This window comes from Meriones unguiculatus, chromosome 12 (assembly GCF_030254825.1).
Source record: "Meriones unguiculatus strain TT.TT164.6M chromosome 12, Bangor_MerUng_6.1, whole genome shotgun sequence".
Lineage (NCBI taxonomy): Eukaryota > Metazoa > Chordata > Mammalia > Rodentia > Muridae > Meriones > Meriones unguiculatus.
In genome coordinates, this window is record NC_083360.1 from 31,006,079 (window position 1) to 31,020,793 (window position 14,715).

A 14,715-nucleotide genomic window follows, 5' to 3' on the forward strand; every position below is an offset into this window, starting at 1 on the left:
GCCCTCCAGCCCATTTTTGCACAGTGATATTACATGCTCTCTTCTGTAGCCATCCTGGCTGACTCTTCTATAGTCACATTTATGCTCAATGCTGTGATATTTGATGTACCCATCAGAGGCCAATTTTGTGGCTTTATGGATTCCAATCTAACCCAAAGAGAAAAACATAGAATTCTTCTCTAACATCATCTTCAGGATGATGTGTCTAGGGTTGTAGGAATGAATTCTTATTCTGTTGATTCAAAGAATAAAAAGGCAGGAAAAGCAAAGCCGCAGCACCCAACTGAGTTTTGTTGAAAGCAGAAGCACACACACAAATACACAGCAAAACACCAAAAGATAAGACTCTCCACAGTAGAGAGGGAACCAAAAGAGGGCGCCAGAGTCTGCTCAGATGGTAGGGGGATTTTATATTTGGGGATAGAGGGGTGAGTCCCCTTTGGCTGGTTTGGGATCTGGGAGGAGATTGTGGGCTATTGGTTCCCACCACAGGAGCCCTCCAGTGGGGGATTTGAAAATCTCACCCAGTAGATGCTTCTGTGGGAGTTAGGGGAAAGCCCATCAAATCTTTGGCTTAAAGAGGAAGAACTAGGAAGTCAGCCATCTTAGGAAGTCAGCCATCTTAAAAATTTAAGTGAAAAGTACACTGATCTACTTACAGTCTCTTTTCTTTGTCTTTCAGCAGGGATCTGTCTGATTCCTATTTGCTCCTTGCCAAACCAAGCAATCATGTTTTAGTGCCCTTGAACTTAGCCAGCAGTGTTCACCAACAGTAAAGAAACAGTTTGTGCGCTGAAGCTGTAGACCTTACACAATTTGATTGGATCCTTCACTCTAGAGCATTTTGGTTCTCAACCTTTCTAACGCTGCAACGCTTTAATACAGTTCCTCATGTTGTGCTGACCCCCAGCCATAAAATTATTTTGTTGCTACTTCATAACTGTAATTTTGCTACTGCAATGAATCATAAGATAAATATCTGATATGCAAGATATCTCTGATAGGCAACCCCCAAAGGGGTCACAACCCACACGTTGAGAAAGAATGCTCTAGTGTTTCTTGTATTTGAAGATAAAACTGCATTGGAACTAATTTTTTTTTTCTGGGTGACAAAATGATTGAGGGAAAAAAATTAAAGGAAAGAAAGATTTAGTTTGGCTCGTGGTGTGCAGAAGCTTCAGTTTATTGCCACCCAGTGCCTCTGCTTCTGGGCCTCTGTGTGGTATGAACATCCTGTCAGGGAACATGTGGAGAAACTAGTGTCTCCTCGTGGCTGTCTAACAGCTCAAAGAGTGAGAAATAAGATGGTAGAATGTAATACATTCCAAAGACTCGAGAAAGCTGAACCGTTTATTTTTCGATTCTGTGGAAATGGTGGACACCAACTTAGAGAAAAGGCAAAAGTGGCTGATGCCCTAATTTGACAGGAGATAGTGTGTTTTTGTTATTTTGTTTTTGTGTAGCTCTGGCTGTCCTGGACTCGCTTTGTAGACTAGACTGGCCTCAAACTCACAGAGATCCTTCTGCCTCTGCCTCCCTGAGTGCTGAGATTACAGTTATGTGCCACCATGCCAGGCTGAAATGTGGTTTTCAAAGTCCTGATTGTGGAGGCCTCCTGCCCTCTGTTTCCCATTGGCTGGTACTCCATTGCCTAACATAGCCCGCTCCCCAAGACCCCACCCTACTGATTCAGGACATAAGGCCTTCTGTAATGAATATCCTGGAGCTTGAGTTGCTCTCCTATTATGATTCTGGGATCTGTCACACAGGAGTCTGCCTGTGACTTTTCAACCCTAGGCTGGACTGAGAGCAGGGCCAGCTGCCAGCTAAGGGAGGGCCTGATGCCCCCAGCTTATCGATGACTCTTTGGTGAGCTTTAAGTCTACCCAATACTGAAAATGAACTCTAAAGAATTATTTCTTAAGGAAATAATTTCCAAGAGAGGAAAGGTCCAGAGACAAGGTATGTTCTTTAAAAGCACGTCCTCAGTGCCCCGCCCCCTCCTTTAACTAAACTCTACCTCCTAGTTACCCATCAGGACTAGTTTAATACCCTCAGCATCCAATCTTTTCTCAATAGTGCCGCTAGCTAGAACCAGATCTTCAGTATACGATCCTTTAAGGTGAGGTCGAGTACTTCGTATTCAGATCACAGAATGCTGTCTCTGGCTCCCAGAGAGGAAGACTTACATCCATTTCACAGTGCATTTGATCCATCTCCAGGAGTGACCAGATGGTCCCCACATTGCTTAAAAAGTCCAAGTCTGAAGTCTTCTGTAAGAGTCAAAGCAAACTCTTAGGTATGACCTCTTATGTAAAATCAAACCAGGTTGCATGCTTTCAACATACCATGGCACAAGGGAAACATTCCTGTTTTAGTCAGGTTGTTCATGTACAGGGGATTCCACTGGCCTACTCTCAGAGACCTAGCAGGTGCTCATGGCATCACCTGCTACTGCCAGGTACTCTGGACTGGTGCTGCAGGAAATAGGCCCACCAGCCACCCCAGTTCTCTTTCTGTTCTCTGCACCTGCTCCCTCCATCCGCGGCTCTGTGCCTGACCTCCCCTTGCCTGTTCTCTGGCTCTCTCTCTATTTCCTGCCTATGTGCCTGTCTACTTGTCCGCTTGTCTGCATCTATCCTTTCCCCAGGCCCCCACTCAGGGGTACACCTTGGTATGGGTCCACCAAAGGTACCCACCCTGCTGCATTTTTTTTTTTATCATAACAAGGGTGCTCTAGAGAAACAGAGCTAAAGGGATGGAGTGTGTGTGTGTGTGTGTGTCAGGTTTTATTAAATGAGCTTTAAAATAATATCAATAGTCAAATCACACCTGAGACGCAAAGACTCTGGTGCTTGGTCCTCGAGTCTGGGAGCCTCAGCAGATATAGTAGTCCCAGAATAGTTGTCCCTCACTAGAAACTGGTGCTCAGTAGTCTCTCAAGTTCACAAGGCAGGATGCCTCACGAGCCTTAATCTGATGGGAGCCCAATAAGTTTCTGGAGAGCCACTGGGCCCTAGTCTAGAATGAACACCTGGAGACACTGGTTCTCCTGTTAGTGAAGGAATCAGCAGCAGAGGCAACGGGTAAATCAGCCTGGCAGCAAGAAGGGGGAGTAAGCTTCCTTCTGAAATAGCCCCCTCCTCCCAGAAGGTACCACCCACATCAATAAAGGCAATTGGGTCAATTTTTTCAAATGAGGCTCCCTACTCAGGTGATTATAAATTGTGGAAAGTTGACATAATAATTCTCATCCCAAAGCAGAGGAATGGAGGGATAGGAAGGACAAGGCAGAAAGGCAGCTGCATGCTCCGTGTCTAACACCGAGAGCATGTGGAAGCCCGCTGGGTAGTCCTGCCGTGTGGATTGGTTGGCTGTAGCCACGTGGCCTCCATCAGCTGGCTTTGCTCGTTGCCGGAGGCTTTCTGGCAGATGCTCTCCACGCCTGGCGCCTTCAACATCCTGGGGATTCTATTGCTCACAATTTCATACAGCACTCTTGTTACGTTTCAAGCCCAGGACAAATGGCTGAGGGGCCTATTTAATATATCAAAGCAGACCTGGCTCCCAGGTTATCCCAGCATCCCTCAGTCCCTACCTGTTACAGGGTATGGCTGGCATGCCCCACCCCCTCCAGCCCAGGGACTGGCCTGTGCCCCCATCCACCACCCCCAGAGGATTTTCCCTATATAATCCATCCATTTTGGATGCCTGGCCCTTTTGTACTTTTACCCTCTTGGCTGCTGCACCTCATACCCTTCTCTCCCCTCTCCCTTCCCCTTCCTGTCTGGCCCTGTCTACTCTGGACTCTCCCCAGTGTCTCTGCTCTCTGGCTATATGCTCTCCCTTTTATGTACAATAAACATTTTTCCTAGCATACCTAGGATCAGTCATGTCCTTTCCTTTCATTCAACCCTGTCATGGGCTGCTTGTAAGACTCTGTCACATTTTGCCTGGTATCCCAGACCTTCCTTTGGTGTGATGTGTAAGCCTCCATAGCACTTTTACATTCTACATGCCTGCAAAACCAGCACCATATGAACACTGAGGTCTGCTATGAACGTGAACAGTAGCCATGCCTTCTTAGGTCATGGCTGCAGTGGCCTCTGGATGCCTGGTTGTCTCAATGTTGGTATGAATAGATGGCTCTGTTCAAGCCAGAAAATGTCTTTCAAATAAACTTCCCCTTTCCACCCTTAGGCTCTTGCTGGGAGGGGTCTGGTTAATTCCTGGGAAAGGCATCGTTCCCATTGTCCTAAGGTAAAGTTCTTCTCTTCTTTATAATGATCCTGTTCTTAGCCATTACTCTCCCCCCTCCCCTACCTCGATATAACTTTAAATGGGCCCAGTCAGGGGATGAGCTGTAGGGCACACAAGCCTTCTGGAAGCCCCTTCTGAAGGCAGGTTGGGAAGCCAGAGAAGAGGGGCAGCACAGACCAGTTATCCTGGGCACTTGCTGTCACGTGGTGCTTGGAATCTGCATACCCAGCAGGTTCTTGTTCATTTCAGAGTGCCTAGAACAGGCTCACTGCCAGTGCCCAAAGATGCAAAGATGATGGCATTGGGGTTCACAAAGAGAAAAGGCACCACTGTGTGGTTTTATGTTTTGTTCTTGAAGCAGTGTCTTGCTGTGTTGCCCAGGAGGGTTCAAATTTGTCATCCTCCTGGGAAAGACTTTATCGCAAGGTGGACTTAGAAGTATGAGCTGGCTTCTGTGCATATCTTTGCTTGGTTTCAAAGTGTTCCCGAGTAGATTCTGCAAAACCAATGTAATCACTTTGCTACTCAGCGTGAGCCCCAGTCCCTGCAGATTTCATCAGGATCTGACCTGACAACTCTAAACTTCGATGCCGCTGTGAGTCAGATGCCTCCTCTTACCCACCCAGCCCTGAAACGGATGACAGTGAGTTCACATCTTGGCGAGTGCAGAGCCAAAGTAAGCACAGCCAAGACATGAAAGAGTGGAGAAGGATCTGTATCACCGGCAGCAAAGGGGAGCAGTGCTTTCCTCAGCAGAGGAGGCATGGGGCTGTTTTTAGTGAGTTTATTCATACTAATGGGGTGGGGTGGACTATTCCTAAGCATACCCACTGAGCATGCTCAGTCAAGGAGCACATTCCTAATGGTCTGGAGAAGAGAAATGGGGAATGGATGTAAGCATACGTGCATAGAATTCTCAAAGAGTAAATAAAAAATATATTTCAAAAATGGAATGAAGAGCTAGAGTGATGGCTCAGTAGTTCAGAGATTCTGGCTGCTCTTCCAGAGGACTGAGGTTCCATTCCTAGCACCCTAATGGCAGCTCACAACCATCTGTAACTCTAGTCCCAGGGATCTGACACCCCCTTCTGGCATCCTCGGGCATGTACATGGTGTGCAGACATGCATTCTGGCAAAACACAAACATAAAAGCCTCAAAAATATATTTAACAAAACAACCAAAAAAGGAGTACACTCCTGAGCATTCTCTGTTTAAGATGATTTAAGAAAATATAGACTTGTTTAGCTCAAGACCATGCACCAATAGCTGGGCACAATGGTAGCAAATGCCTTTAGAGCAGGTACTCCAGAGGCAGAGGCAGACATCATCTCTGCAAACTTGTGATGACTAATATAAGTTTAAGCTACTGTGCTTAAGGTAGCTATAAAACTAGAAGCAGTGTATACGCCTTTAATTCCAGCACTTGGAAGGCACAGGCAGATCTTGGTGAGTTCAAGACCATCCTGGTCTCCAGCCAGGGCTACACAGAGAAACCCTGTCTCAAAAACTGAAAGAAAAAGAGAGTGAGAGATCTATAAAACTGGCTGGAGAGGTGGCTTAGTAGTTAAGAGCATTAGCTATTCTTCCAGAGTACTAGGGTTCAATTCCCGGCACCCACATGGCAGCTCACAGTTGTCCTTAGCTCTAGCTCCAGGGGATCTGAAACCATCACACAGACATGGAGGCAGGCAAAACATCGCTGCACAAAAAGTTAAAAATCAATTCTATTAAGAGAGATGGGGGAGAAAGCTTGGTGGTGATGGCTCACACTTTTAGTCCTAGTACTTGGGAGGCAAAAGACAGTCAGGGCTATACAGAAAAACCCTGTCTCAAAAACAAAACAAAAACCCCAAGAGATCTATAAAACAAAAATGTCTCTAACCTGTAAATTCCACTCATCCAAGGACAGATAACTTCCTGTAATGCTGGAAGCTGTTCATGTAATTGCCTGGTTTTGTACAATCTGAACAAAACTATTGTTCGTGTAAGATAACCAACTGCATGCTCTCACTTCTGTAAACAAGCTTGCTTGCCCCTGATTGCACAGAGACAGGATGTGTGCTCGATCACCCTTGACAGAAAGCCTATCAGGATGTGTGCTTGACCCTGACCGTAGGAAGGCAGGGAGTGTGTCACCTCATGAGGTTTTTGCCTTTATAAACCTCTGGCTAATATAATTTGGTGCTACGCTTTGGTGCCAGTATCCATATCGTTCCAGTTTTAGTCTATGTGCTGCCCGAGCGAACACATGGTGCCAGTGTCTGAAGGAAGCCTCTTTAAAATGTAGCGTGGTCAGACTGGTGAGTCTCTGAAGGATTTCAGACCCACAACAGACTCACAGCCAGCATGGTCCATATAGTGAATTCCTGGGCAGCTAAGGAGACAAGTGAAACCTTGTCTCAGAAATATCTTTGTTAGCCAGGTGGTGGTGGCTCATGCCTTTAATCCCAGCATGTGGAGGGCAGAGGTAGGTGGATCTCTGTGAGTTTGAGGCCAGCCTTGTCTACAAAGTGATTCCAGGACAGCCAGGGCTGTTACATAAAGAAACCCTGTCTCAAATAACAAAACAAAACAAAATTTTGTTAGCCAGGTGTGGTACCACATACCTGTAATCCCAGTACTCAGGGAGGCAGAAGCAGGTGGATCTCTGTGAGTTTGAGGCCATCCTGGTCTACAAATTGAGTCCAGGAGAGCCAGGGCTACAGAGAGAAGCCCTTTCTTGAAAAAACAAAAGCAAATAACACCCCCAAAAACACCAAACTAAAGAAAAATTTTGTTTTGGACAGTAATGCATCTGGGCATGCTCAGCTCATACCATAATGTTTTAGCTCAAAATAAAGGCATTGCAGAGGTACAGTAGTAGAGGAGTCTGCCTTGTTTAACAGCTAACAGGATTTTTTTTTCTCTTATTATTGTGTGTGGGAGGGTATGATGTGCAGGGTGAAGGAGCACGGCATGCATGTGGAGGTCAGAGGGTAACTTTTTGAACTTGGTTTTCTCCTTCCACCTTTATGTGGGCTCTGGGGATCGAACCAAGGTGGTCGGGTGTGTTTGGCAAGCAGCGAGTCGTTTTGCCAGCTTCGGACTGGCTTTGGAAGTTCTAAACTGAAGCTGCCTGTGTGATTATTTTGAGCCACACAGTCTTCTCGCTGGCAGTGAACACCTGCCAATTCTGTTTTAAAACTTAATTCTTGAATAAACCACACACTTCACATCAAACGGTAAGACTACAGAGCTGAGTGGTTTATTGGCAAGAAAATAACATGACTTGATTTTCCCTTGAAATTATTTAGTAATACAACCTATAATTAGTTTCTATGATTAGCTAGAGATTGAATCCGTCCAAACCACGTAATTGTTATTTTCACATCTGCTTATAAATGTCTCCTAGGAAATGGCTTCTGGTTGCCTCCAGGCTGGAGGTCCAGAGGCCCTTCCTAGAATAGCCATGCGCAGAGGTGGGGGGGCATGCACAGGGGATTCCACCAGGGGTGGGAGCTTAGATATGGACTTGCTTGATTGCACCTGAGATGGTGGCAAGTATCGGCCCTTAAAATTACAAGGCGAGGTAAAGACAAAGCTCAGTGTCACGGATTCAGAAAGACCCGTCTTCTGTTCAGTGTCCCTAGCAGAGGTCAGCCCAGCTAGCTCTGGTGACCAAGAAGAGCTACGGGGAGGTGCGCCCCATGGTGTGTTTCTGCAGCCCGACTACAGGTTAGTGGAAGGAATTCAGTGTTCTTCACTCTGAGCGTGGCTGTCCTTGGTTGCCTCAAAGAAGGTGCTAGAAGAGATGTTCCTTAATCAGCCTGGCAGAAGTGAAGATGTTCTAAAGAGAGACTCTAACACTACTGAATCAATGGTCCCCCAGAAACTGGAATTTCTCCAGGAATCTCAAGCTCGAGGAAGAGGAAACTGAATTACTTAACACTAACCAGGGGAGGAACTTGTTCCCAGAAAGATGTTTCACAGAGGACAAATTTATAGGACAAATTAATGATGAGTAAGTGATGGGCAGGACCACACTGGACCAGGCCTGCTTAGTTACACATAGCTATTGTCCTCTGTTTAAACCTCCACCTCATTCTAGGACCCTGAAGGTGGACTTGGAGGTCACTGACCTCTTGGTTATTCTGCTTGCCAGTGTGGCTGTATTGAATACATCTGCCTTCTCCTCTTCTCACAACTGTTTGCCTCTTTACTTGACTTTATGAAAATGGGTGGTTGGGCCTAGATTAATTGGGCTCTGGAGTCCAGACTTTGATCCTAAAGCCTCCAGTAAAACTCCCACCAGAAAGACCAAGTCCTCTCCAGAACCACAGAGGAGGCAGAAGTCGATGACAGTTGCCAGAAGAATTGCCCTTTGCTGGGCCTCAGGGAAAGTCACAGCTCTTAAGAACCGTGCTAGTTACAAAGCGAGAAATAACAAAATGTGGCATGTGGGATACTGAGAAGTGTGTGCTAGGATGTGACAAAGTGTCAGAGCATTTGCACAGCACAGGCAAGATCCTGGGTTCAGTCCTCAGCACCACTTAAAAACAGTGGAGGCTGGAGGATGTCTCAGTGGATACGAGTACTTGCTGTTCTTCTTGAGGACCGAACAGATCCCAGCACCCACATCAGGCACACACGCACACACACACATACACACAATTTTTTTTTTTTTTTCCTAAGGAAGGGCAGGTAGGAAACAGGTTTTCAATGTACCACCATGCCTGCTCTATTCAGTGCTGGGGATTGAACTCAGGGCCTTGTGCATGCTAGACAAGCACTCTATGAAACAAATCTTTAAGGAAAAACAAAAACAAAACAAAACAAAACAAGCCAGGCACAGTGGTGCATGCTCAGGCACTCAGGGAGGCAGACGCAAGATCTCTGTGAGTTTGAGGTCAGCTTGGTCTACAAAGCAAGTCCAGGACAGTCAAGGCTAAACAGGAAACCCTGTTTCAGAAAAACAAAACAAACAAAAAAAGCAAGAAGAAATAAGAGCAAAGACAAAACTAGAAATGATGTTAGAAAATTTAAAGATGATAGAATCCTATAGAAAATGTGGAATATGATTGTTTAAAAACTAATACACAGTCAGGCACTGTGGTTCATTTTTTTATATATTTAAAATAAAGAATTTATTTTATTTTATTTTAATCACAGGTCATTCACTTGTATCCCCCTTCTTCTTTCCCTCCCAATCCAACCCTCCCTCCCTCATCTCCTCCCTGCCCTCTTCCAAGTTTACTGATAGGGGAGGTCCTCCTCCCCTTCCATCTGACCCTAGCCTATCAGGTATCTTCAGGACTGGCTGCAATGTCCTTATCTGTGGCCTAGCAAGGCTGCTCCTCCCTCAGGGGGGAGGGGGAGATCAATGAGCCACTCACTGAGTGCATGTCAGAAATAATCCTTACTAATCCATACTAAGGAACCCACTTGGATACTTACTGAGCTACCAAGGGCTACATCAGAGCAGGGGTTATATCTTTGTTGGAGAAACAGTCTCATAGAAGACCCCTGTGCCCTGATATATTTGATCCTTGTGGAGCTCATGTCCCCTCTAGGTCATACTAACTCCCCCTTCTTTCATATGATTCCCTGCACTCTGCCAAAGGTTTGGTTGTTAGTCTTCTCATCTGCTTTGATACACTGCTAGGTAAAGTCTTTCAGATGCCCTCGTGGTTCATCTTGTAATCCCAACACTCTGGGAGGTAGAGGTACATGGATCTCTGTGAGTTAGAGGCTAGCCTGGTCTACAAAGTGAGTCCAAGACAGCCAGGACTACACAGAGAAACTTTGTCTTGAAAAAAGAAAGAAAGAAAGAAGAAAGAGAAAGAAGAAAGAAAGGAAAGAAAGAAAGAAGAAAGAAAGAAGACAAAACAAAATCTAAAGACAGTTCCACTATCTGAGTTGATTACAAACAACAAGATGTCATGAAAATGGAAAGTCAAAAATAACAAAGGGAACCTGCCACAAGCATGAAAGGAATGAATAGAATCAAGAGCTTTCTGTTGTAATCCAAGCCTCAGGAAAACCCCTGGGATTCATGTCCTTCACGGCTGCTCACTAGCACGACTGATGACCGAAGTGGGCAGTGAGCTCTGCAGGCTGCAACCAGGCTTTTCTGGAAGTTAGAGGAGAGGTAGAGTGGCATTGATCTGTGGCTGGCCAGAGTGGCAGTACCACCTGCTTCCTTTCGCTGCTTAAAGCACTGCGTTGAGCTGGCCAGAGTGTTGTATGCACCTGTGCCCCCAGAATAGTGCAGGCTGAGGCAGGAGGATTGCTTGAGTCTAGGAGGATGAACTCCATCCAGCTTGGACCAGTGGGCTGAGGAGGAGGTAGGAGTTAGGGACCCAACAGAGACCACACAAAGCTCTGAGCTAAGTCCACCAGAGAGCACACATAGCCACTTAAAGCTGAACAGAAAGTGTGTATTGCCAGCCAGCAGCTTGCCCAAATCACGCAGCCCCGTGATTCTGTGCTTTTAATGTACAAAAACCACATTCTGATTGGCACACTTCAGTTAGTAAGAACAGTTAGGGAGAAGCAAAACTGCAGAAGCCAAAAAGTAAGGTTAATACATTTAGGGACTTTCCTGGATCCTGGATCCTGGATCCTGGATCCTGGAACTTGTCTTTGATAGATTAAGTCTTTGTTACTGTTTTGAAAGGTGTTGGGGCCTATTGCTGGATTCTAAGGTGAGAATGGCACCTTTAACCTGGTGTCTGTTGTGCTAAGGTCTTGGGGCCTGTTACAACAGGAAGGTCTTGGAGTTGGGCCCTGGAGGCTTATAGTTAGTAAAGCCAATTCTCTTTCACTTGACAGAACAGGTTCACATCAGCTTTAAGCAAGACCAGAGATCAGTTGTTCCACAGAACCACCTAGTGCTAGCCCAGTGAGTCATCTTGGAGAAGTTGCAGGAACATCATTGATTTCTGGGTGATGTCTGCTAGCGAGACGGATGTCTGCTGAGATACAGACTAGGGGCAGAAGGCAAAGTCGAGAAACTTAAGGGGATCTTTAGTTGCTACTTCTAAGTCTGTCTCTCTGCCTAAGAAGACTAGAACACAGAACACACACCCAATGGGAGGGAGAGGAAGGGGTCCATTTGACCTGTGACAGATGTATTCAAGTCCCTGTCCATTTGCGCTACTGACCTAAATTCCTAGAGCAGACTACTCATTGGACCAGCCATAAACTCCTATATAGTGTGTGCCTCTGACCCAAAGGTTATGAGAACCGCATGGCTGCTTAACTGCTGTCTCTCTGCTTCTGTAAACAATGCTTGCTGTAGATGTCCAGAGCTGCCTTTCTGAGTATGTCACCGCTGCAGTTTTTGCCTCTCAAAACTCAAACAAATTGGAAGTTGGGGCTGCTTGCTCAACTTCCCCAACTTCCTGGGACAGTCCCTCAGGAGGAAATGTGACTTATTCAGGCATCTCTGGAGTTTTTCTCTTCAGGTATTCCATAACAGTCTTGACTCCCTAAAGGTTGCATGAATCCTTTAAACACTGACAAAAGAGATGAAAGTTTTAGATACGTTGGCATGGTCACTGTCTGTGATCTGCGCTGAAATCCTCACTGTAGAAAAAGCAGTCTGTAGACAGCTGCAGCAGATTCACGCCTTTGAGCCACAGCCAAACAAAGCCTGAAATGTTATCAAGCTACATAACAGAAGCATGAATATGCATTCGTAACAAGGCAGAAATTTCTTGGAAGGAAAGAGTACAAAGGGGAAGAAGAGCTTGAGGACCCCAAAAAAACGATGGTTATAAAAGAGAATATTTTTTCCTCTGTCCAGAGGGCTGGATCTGTATAGATTGGACAAATAGGTTTTCAGTACAACCAGAAGCAGTTTTAGAAAATAGCCAAAGGCAATTTAAAATTTGAAACTGTGACTATGATCGTATTACTATTACCAAGACTAGATTAGTAACATCTAAGAATTCTACTGAACTTTGAAGTCTTAACATCATATGTATCACCCTTAAATTTCATTTTTCACATACCTTAGATCACTTTCTTTACAACTTATATAAGCTTTAAACTTTTTTCTTTTGAAACATTTAATCATTCACCATGAGGCAGATATTTGGTGACTGGGAGCAGTCATTGAAAAGCAAGATCTTTTAGTCAGTAATGACAGCATGTAGCTTGAGTTTGCTTTTACACTGAAATCTGTCTGTGAGTCTCTCTTTCTCAGTAGAGACCCAGTAGGTCTAGGAAGGGCAGGGTCATTATTTTTACGTATGAAACTAATTCAGGCTAGCAGCTGATAGTCTCAACTTCAAAGCTTTTCCATTTAAGAGAGTTAGGTAATTTAAACTTTTTAAAAAGTTTTTGTTTGTTTGTTTGTTTGTTTGGTTGGTTGGTTGGGTTTTTTTTCGGGGGGGAGGGGGACAGGGTTGCTCTGTGTTATCCTCCACTGTCCTGGAACTCAGTCTGTAGCCTAGGCTGGCCTTGAACTCAAAGAGATCCAACTGCTTCTGCATCCCAGAGATTAATGCGGAGATTAAAGGCGTGTGCCATCACTGCCTGGCTTTTTAAAACTGTTTTAAAATTTGTACCATCAGTAAGTAATATGTCCATCTTGTACCAAAGTTATGTTAAAGCCAAAATGTTTTAAGGCGAATTCTTGTACCCGAAGTCATTGTAAACCTAAATGTTTTAAGGTAAAGCTACGAATGGACTGGCTGGCTGCTGCAGCCTAGGAGGGTCATCTGGCTGAGTTTGGCTTGCTGCTGCAAGACTGTCAAAGCTGGGTCCACCGTCAGTGCCATCACGGGGAGCTGAGAAGGATAAAACTGAGCAGGAAGTACAAACTGTACCTCTGTACCAGTTAAAATGGCAGAGACTGTAACATCCCCCCAGACCTTAGCTCAACTGGCTGTGCGAGAAGCACCATTCCGACCTTAGAGCCCAGCACACAGGTCCCAACGAATGCCAAAAAGGGAACAAAGACCTAATCCGTATGTCTTAGTTAGGGTTTCTGTTGTTGTAAAGAGATTCCATGACCACAGCAACTCTATAAAGGAAAACACGTAATTGGGGCTGTGTTACACTTGAGAGGTTTAATCCATTATCATTATGGCGGGAGACACGACGGCATGTAGGCAGACACAGTGTTGGAAAGCTGGCCGAGAGCTCCACATCTGGATTCACAAGCAACGGGAAGAGACAGTTACACTAGGTCAGGCTTGAACATCTGAGACCCCAACGCCCGCCCCCAGTGACACACTTCCTCCAGTAAGGTCACACCTCCCAAATAGTCTCAGTCCCTATGAGTCTATAAGGCCGTTTTCATTATAGTTTCAGGATCCAGAAAACTCCCTAAATGTACTAACCTTGATTTTTTGGCTGCTATAGTTTTGCTTCTCACTAACTGTTCTTACCAACTGAAGCATGTCCACTAGGATGTGGTTTTTGTGCACAAAAGGCAAAGAGTGGTAAGGCTTGGGCTGCATGATTTGGGCAAGTGACCCATGCATCTGCTAGCCAGCAATAAAGACTTTGTATTTGACTTTAAGAGTGTCCGTGTTTGCTCTCCACTGTTCTTACCTTGGGAGATTCCCAGAGGCTGAGATGCTGGGATTGCAGGGAACGGGTAGGATTCACAGCCCCTTTTGGGCTGACTACATGGGAGAATGGACAGTTCCTAGGGTGTGCGTACTCTGAGATGCTCCGAGGCCCCAAGAACTTCTCCCCCCTCTGCTCCTGTCAACCCAGAGATTCCCGATGCTTCTACTCTCGGTGAGACAGTTGTCCGGCTCTGTCCCTTCCAGAGGGGAGTCTGTTTCTGGGGGGCCTTCTGCATTGGACACCTAGGAAAGGACGGAAGCAGCCCTAATTACAGATGTCCATATGAGACATCACTGGGTCCTCTGGTTTTAGGCTGAGTGGTGGCGCTCCTGGTTGTCTTTACTGCCTGGAAAACTTCAGACCATCTGTGAAATTGACTGGTCCTCTTTTTTTAAGTCAGGTGGCCCAGTGGAATGTGGTACTGGAGAACCCTGGCCACCATGACCAGGTTCCCTATATTGACTAGTGACTTTCTGTAATAGAAATTTTGGTTTCTTTAAAAAACTCAGTTATGTTATGTAAAGATGTTTTTGTTTTAATCCCAAGTATAGGATTTTCATGTTAATCCGCAGATGTTAATTGTCTTGTATGGGGCGCGGCTTTTGCGAGCAGGTAACAGCCTACCTTGTGCCTAGCGTGGCATGGAGAGGGGTGTGGTCTAGGGCTCCGAGGATATAAACATGAGAGCCCAGAAGGAGAAGGTGTGGCATGTGGTGTTGGCGTGTGTCGTGTCGCCGTTTGTAGAGGGCAGAGAGATGGACAGTGTGGCGGTTTGGAGCAGACAGAGGGAGAGAAGTGCTCTGGGGTGCAGCAGCTTGGAAGAAACTGCTGGCTGCGTTTGCTGTTGATGGAGATTGGTATATCCCCCAAAGACCCCTCAACCCTAACCA